Source organism: Muntiacus reevesi, chromosome 9 (assembly GCF_963930625.1).
Source record: "Muntiacus reevesi chromosome 9, mMunRee1.1, whole genome shotgun sequence".
NCBI lineage: Eukaryota > Metazoa > Chordata > Mammalia > Artiodactyla > Cervidae > Muntiacus > Muntiacus reevesi.
The window spans coordinates 66,614,379-66,621,883 of NC_089257.1; the positions used below are offsets into that span (position 1 = coordinate 66,614,379).

At 40.5% G+C, this 7,505-nt stretch overlaps 1 pseudogene; it reads left to right on the plus strand.

Moving 5' to 3' along the window:
• Positions 1-6,093, plus strand: part of LOC136175957 (NXPE family member 1-like) — a 29,015-nt pseudogene extending 22,922 nt beyond the window's left edge.
• The last annotated feature ends 1,412 nt before the right edge of the window (positions 6,094-7,505 follow it).

A 7,505-nucleotide genomic window follows, 5' to 3' on the forward strand; every position in this document is an offset into this window, starting at 1 on the left:
CTTTTGTCATACATTACATGAATCAGCCATGGATTTACATGTATTCCCCATTCCGATCCCCCCTCCCACCTCCCTCTCTACCCGATCCCTCTGGGTCTTCCCAGTGCACCAGCCCCAAGCATTTGTCTCATGCATCCAACCTGGGCTGGTGAAGCAACCTAGATGCCCATCAGCAGACGAATGGATAAGGAAGCTGTGGTACATATACACCATGGAATATTACTCAGTCATTAAAAAGAGTTAAAGATACTTTTTAAAGCTAATAAGTACATACACACACACACATACACATACATTAAAATATGTTTTAATAAACAAGTTATACATAATACATCTGTATATATTTATTACATATACTATTATATATATTATACTACATATTACATATGACAATACATAGTATATACTACATTATACTACAGTATAGACTTGGATTACTGTGATATTGAATGGTTTTCCTTGGAAATGAACAGAGATCATTCTGTCATTAAGATTGCACCCAAGTACTGAATTTAGAACTCTTTTGTTGACTATGAGAGCTACTCCATTTCTTCTAAAGGATTCTTGCCCACAATAGTAGATATAATGGTCTTCTGAGTTAAATTCACCCATTCCAATCCATTTTAATTCACTGATTCTGAAAATGTCGATGCTCACTCTTAACCATCTCCTGTTTGACCACTTACAATTTGCCTTGATTCATGGACCTAATATTCCAGGTTCCTATTCAATATTGCTCTTCACAGTATCAGACTTTACTTCCATCACCCATCACATCCTCAACACGGTGTTGTTTTGCTTTGGCTCCATCTCTTCATTCTTTCCGGAGTTATTTCTCCACTCTTCTCCAGTAGCATATTGGGCACATAGCAACCTGGGGAGTTCATCTTTCAATGTCACACCTTTTTACCTTGTCATACAGTTCATGGGTTCTCAAGGCAAGAATACTGAAGTGGTTTGCCAGTCCCTTCTCCAGTGGCCACGTTTTGCCACCATCCATCTTGGGTGGCCCTACACAGCATGACTCATAGCTTCATTGAGCTAAGGCTGTGGTTCATGTGATCAGTTTGGTCAGTTTTCTGTGATTGTGGTTTTCATTCTGTCTGCCCTCTGATGGATAAGGATAAGATGTCCTATTCATTATAGGGGACTGGGATGCAAAAGTAGAAAGTCAAGAGATACCTAGAGTAACAGGCAAATTTGGCCTTGGAGTACAAAATGAAGCAGGGCAAAGGCTAACAGAGTTTTGCCAAGAGAACCCACTGGTCATAGCAAACACCCTCTTCCAACAACACAAGAGAAGACTCTACACATGGACATCACCAGATGGTCAATACCAAAATCAGATTGATTATATTCTTTGCAGTCAAAGATGGAGAAGACCTATACAGTCAGCAAAAATAAGACCGGGAGCTGACTGTGGCTCAGATCATAATTCCTTATTGCCAAATTCAGCCTTATATTGAAGAAAGCAGGGAAAACCACTAGACTACTCAGGTATGACCTAAATCAAATCCCTTACAATTATACAGTGGAAGTGACAAAGAGATTCAAGGGATTAGATCTGATAGACAGAGTGCCTGAAGAACTATGGACAGAGGTTCATGACATTGTACAGGAGGCAGGAATCAAGACCATCCCCAAGAAAAAGTAATGCAAAAAAGCAAAATGGTTGTCTGAGGAGGTCTTACAAATAGCTGTGAAAAGAAGAGAGGCAAAAGGCAAAGGAGAAAAGGAAGGATATACCTATTTGAATGCAGAGTTCCAAAGAATGGCAAGGAGGGATAAGAAAGCCTTCCTCAGTGATCAGTGCAAAGAAATAGAGGAAAACAATGGAATGGGAAAGACTAGAGATCTCTTCAAGAAAATTAGAGATACCAAGAGAATATTTCATGCAAAAATGGGCACAATAAAGGACAGAAATGGCATGGACCTAACAAAAGCAGAATATATTAAGAAGAGGTGGCAAGAATACACAGAAACTATTCAAAAAAGATCATCATGACGCAGATAACCATGATGGTGTGATCACTCACCTAAAGCCAGACATTCTGGAATATGAACTCAAGTGGGCCTTAGGAAGCATCACCACAAACAACGCTGTGAAGGTGATGGAATTCCAGTTGAGCCATTTCAAATCCTAAAAGGTGATTCAGTTAAAGTGCTGCACTCAATATGCCAGCAAATTTTTAAAACTCAGCAATGGCCATGGGACTGGAAAAGGTCAGTTTTCATTACAATCCCAAAGAAAGGCAATGCCAAAAATGTTCAAACTACTGCACAATTGCACTCATCTCACATGCTAGCAAAGTAATGCTCAAAATTCTCCAAGCCAGGCTTCAACAGCATGTGAACCATGAACATCAGATGTTCAAGATGAATTTAGAAAAGGCAGAGGAACCAGAGATCATATTGCCAACATCCATTGGGTCATCAAAAAAGCAAGACAGTTCCAGAAAAACATCTACTTCTGCTTTATTGACTATGTCTAAACCTTTGACTGTGTGGATCACAACAAACTGTGGAAAATTCTTCAAGAGATGGGAATACCAGACCATCTGACCTGCCTCCTAAGAAATCTGCATGCAGGTCAAGAAGCAACAGTTAGAACCAGACATGAAACAACAGTTCCAAATTGGGAAAGGAGTACATCAAGGTTGTATATTATCACCCTGCTCATTTGACTTCTATGTGAAGTACACCATGTGAAATGCTGGGCTGGATGGCACAAGCTGGAATCAAGATTGCTGGGAGAAATATCAATAACCTCAGATAAGCAGATGCACCCTTATGGCAGAAAGAGAAGAAAAACTAAACAGCCTCTTGATGAAAGTGAAAGAGGAGAGTGAAAAAGTTGGCTTAAAACTCAACATTCAGAAAACTAATATCATGGCATCTGGTCCAATCACATCATGGCAAATAGATGGGAAAACAATGGAAACAGTGACAGACTTTATTTTGTGGGGCTCCAAAATCACTGCAGATGGTGACTGCAACCATGAAATTAGAAAATGCTTGCTCCTTGGAAGAAAAGCTATGACCAATCTAGACAGCATATTAAAAAACAGAGACATTACTTTACTGACAAAGGTCCATCTAATCAAAGCTATGATTTTTCCAGTAGTTATGTATGGATGTGAGAGTTAGACTATAAAGAAAGCTGAGTGCCAAAGAATTGATGCTTCTGAACTGTGGTGTTTGAGATGGCCCTCGAGAGTAACTTGGACTGCCAGAAGATCCAACCTGTCAATCCTCAAGTAAATCAGTCCTGAATATTCACTGGAGGGACAGATGCTGAAGCTGAAACTCCAGTACTTTGACCACCTGATTAAAAAAACTGATTCACTGGAAAAGGATTAAAAAAAATCCTTCCCTGACTCTGGGAAGGATTGAAGGAGGGAGGAGAAGGGAACGACAGAGGATGAGATGGTTGGACAGCATCACCAACGCAATGGACATGAGTTTGAGTAGGCTCCAGGAGGTGGTGATGGACAGGGAAGCCTGGAGTGCTACAGTCCACGGGGTCTCAAAGAGTCAGACACAACTGAGTGACTGAACTGAACTAAACTATAGTATAATATGCTACCCATTATAGATAATATATAGACTTCCCAGGTGGCACAGTGGTAAAGAATCCGCTTGCCAATGCAGGAGATACAAGAGACTCGAGTTCAATCCCTGGGGTCAGGCAGATCCCCTGGAGTAGGAAATGGCAACTCACTCCAGTATTCTTGCCTAGAAAATTCCATGGACAGAGGAGCCTGGGAGGCTACAATTCGTAGGGTCACAAATCAAGAGATACTGTTGAAGAAGATTAAATGTCTTACATAAATCTCCTGCACATATTTGTTAAAGACAATACTAGAACAAAAGCATAAATGTTTCCATTTTTTAGTACATATAAAAATGCCCTTAAATTTCAACCCAGTAACTCCATTTCCAGAATATATGTGCAAGATTATTAATTTCAACACTATATTAGCAGAATTTGGGGAAATCTATATGACCACCAACAGGCAACTGGTTAAAGAATGATACATCCATTCAATGAAATATTTTGTGTCCATCATCCATTCAATGAAAGATACTGTGGCCATCTTCATGAATGAATGAAATATTTTGTGTCCATCTTAAGAAACATAGCTCAATGTGTTCTGAAATGAAGATTCAAAATACATCCTGACATTAAAGCAAGGCACAGGACAATGCATATAATATTATCATTTATTTAAAAAGAGAATATATGTAGTGTGCTTGCATGTGCACACATGTGTATATATACATAGGCTCTGGAAAGATATTTACAAGAGTGACTAATGCTGGGTGTAAAACTGTGTGACAGGAGACAGGAATGAAAGAGGAAGGCTTCTTTCATACCTCTTTCCACTTTGTATCTTTTCAATTTTGTACCATGTTTGGTGATGGGTTAGTCACTAAGTTGTGTCCAACTCTTGCGACCCCATGGACTGTAGCCTGCCAGGTTCCTCGGTCCATCGGATTTTCCAGGCAAGAATACTGGAGTGGGTTGGTTGCCATTTCCTTCACCAGGGGATCTTCCTGACCCAGGGATTGAACACAGGCCTCCTGCACTGCAGGCAATTCTTCATGGTTACATGGTACCTAGTTAAAAATTAGTAAATTTTTACAAAATCTTGATATTTCAGTGCTAAAAATATTTATTGTAAGAAAAAAATTTTTTTTTTAATTTATTGTTTATTGTGATTTTTCCTTTCATTTTATTAGGACTTGGACATAGTGAAATATTCCTTAATATTTACTTCTTTCAATATACAGTTGTAACCACTTCTTAATCAAAATGTCTTAGTCATACATATTTTAGGATCATTATTTTTTAAATTTATTTATTTTTAATTAAAGGATAACAGTTTTACAATACTGTGTTGGTTTCTGCCATACAGCAGCATGAATCAGCCATAGGCATACCTATGTCCCCTCCTTCTTGACCCTACTTCCTATCTCCCACCCCATCCCACCCTTCTAGGTTGTTACAGAGTCCTGGTTTGAGTTCCCTGAGTCATATAGCAAATTCCCAAATAGCTATCTATTTTATATATGGTAGCATATATGTTTCCATGTTACTTTCTCCATTCGTCCCACCCACTCCTTCCCCCTTGCCCTGCCCCATGTCCATAAGTCTGTTCTCTATATCTGCAGCTCCACTGCTGCTCTGCAAATAGGTTCGTCAGTGCTGTCTTTCTAGATTCCATATATATGTGTTAATATATTTGTTTTTCTCTTTCTGACATACTTCACTCTGTATAATAGGCTCTAGGTTCACCCACCTCTTTAGAACTGACTCAAGTGTGTTCCTTTTTATGGTTGAGTAATATTCCATTGTGTATATGTACCTGGGATCGTTAATTTTTAATGGGCATTAATATTCTATAGATAGAAGTGACAGAAGTTAAAAATGGAATAATTGACACATATGTTTTACCAAAAGCTTTCTGCACTTTGATTGTGGAAGTTCCTGGATTTGACTCTTTGGTGACACTATATTAATAAAGATATAAATCCATCCTTAAGGTTAACAGAGACAAGTTCAGTTGTGTACTGCCGTTGTCATTTCAATTTGGGTGTGAATAAGAGCTGCCTACCTTTGTGCAGCACAGAAATACATTCAGAATGGTCTGACACCATGAAGTACCACTCGATACAGCAGTTTCACCAGCAGAGACTGAGCCAAGGATAAAGAGGATCGTGGAGAAACTAGACCAGCTGATCCCACCCAGACCCTTCACCAACGTGAGCTCCACCAGCAGCGCCACACACAGCAGAGCCACCCTCCTCAGCCCCCAAGACACATACTGCAGGGGGGACCGGCTGGACGTCCTGCTGGAGGTGAGGGACCACTTGGGGCGCAGGAAGGAGTATGGCAGGGATTTCCTCAGAGCCAGGGTGTCCTCCCCAGCCCTGAAGGCGGGTGCTTCTGGAAAGGTGACAGACTTCAACAACGGCACCTACCTCGTGAGCTTCACCCTGTTCTGGGAGGGCCGGGTGTCCCTGTCTGTCCTGCTCATCCACCCCAGCGAAGGGGCGTCGGCTCTCTGGAGGGCGGGGAACCAAGGCTAAGACAGGGTGACCTTCACAGGCCACTTTAACAGAGGCACCTCCCAAGTCAGTACTGACTGTGCATGAATGCTCAGTTGCTTCAGTCATGTCTGACTCTTTGTGACACTATAGGCTATAGCCCACCAGGCTCCTCTGTCCATGGGATTCTCCAGGCAAAAATACTGAAGTAGGTTGCTATTTCCTCCTCCAAGGGATCTTCCTGACCCAGGGATCAAACCTGCGTCTCCTGCACTGCACGTGAATTCTTTACCCACTAAATCACCTGTGTCTTGGTTTTAAATACAAAATTCAATTGTGTGACTACATGGATACCCGAGACCAAGAAGCTTTTTACTAGAGTCTAAAATAAGAAATATTGGAGAGACTGTGGAGTAAAGGGAGCCCTCTTATACTATTGGTGGGAATGTAAGCTGGTGTGGCCACTATGGAAAACAATCAAGGAGTTTGCTCAAAAAACTAAAAATAGAGTTGCCATATGATTCAGCAATCCCACTCCTGGGCACATACCCAGATAAAGTCATAATTTTAAAAGATACATGCCCCTCAATGTTCATAGCGGCACTATTTACAATAGCCAAGACACATGTGTAAATGTATACACACACACCCATACACACACATACACACACAGACACACACAGACACACACACACACACATACATACACACATACACACACAGACACACACACAGACACACACAGACACACACAGACACACACACACACACATACATACACACATACACACACAGACACACACACAGACACACACACAGACACACACACATACACACACACACACATACATACAGCACAATGGGATATTACTCAGTCATAAAAAAAGAACAAAATAATGCCATTTGCAGCAATATGGATGGACCTAGAAATTATCATACTGAGCGAAGTAAGTCAGAAGAGAAAGACAAATACCATGTGATATCATTTATATGAGAGATATAAAATATGACATAAATGAACATATCTACAAAGTAGAAATAGACTCACAGACATAGAAAACAGACCTGTGGTTGATTGGGTGGGGGATGGGGGGCATAGAGGAAAGGACTGGGAGTTGGAATTAGCAGATGCAAACTATTAAAATTAGGATGGAAAAACAACAAAGTCCTACTACATAGCACAAGGAGCTATATTCAATACCCTGTGATAAACCATAACGAAAAAGAGTATATAACTGAATCATCTTGCTGTACGGCACAAATTAATACAACATTGTAAGTCAACTATAATTCAATAACATTTTTTTAAAAAAAATAAATCTTTTACTATGTGAGGCCTCAACACATGCTCTGTGAGGTCCTGACCACAAGATCAACAGTGACTCTGAAGAGGAGACTTTTACATACGGCAAGCAAGCCTTCAGGCTAATGTGCAATGACACATTTCGCTATAC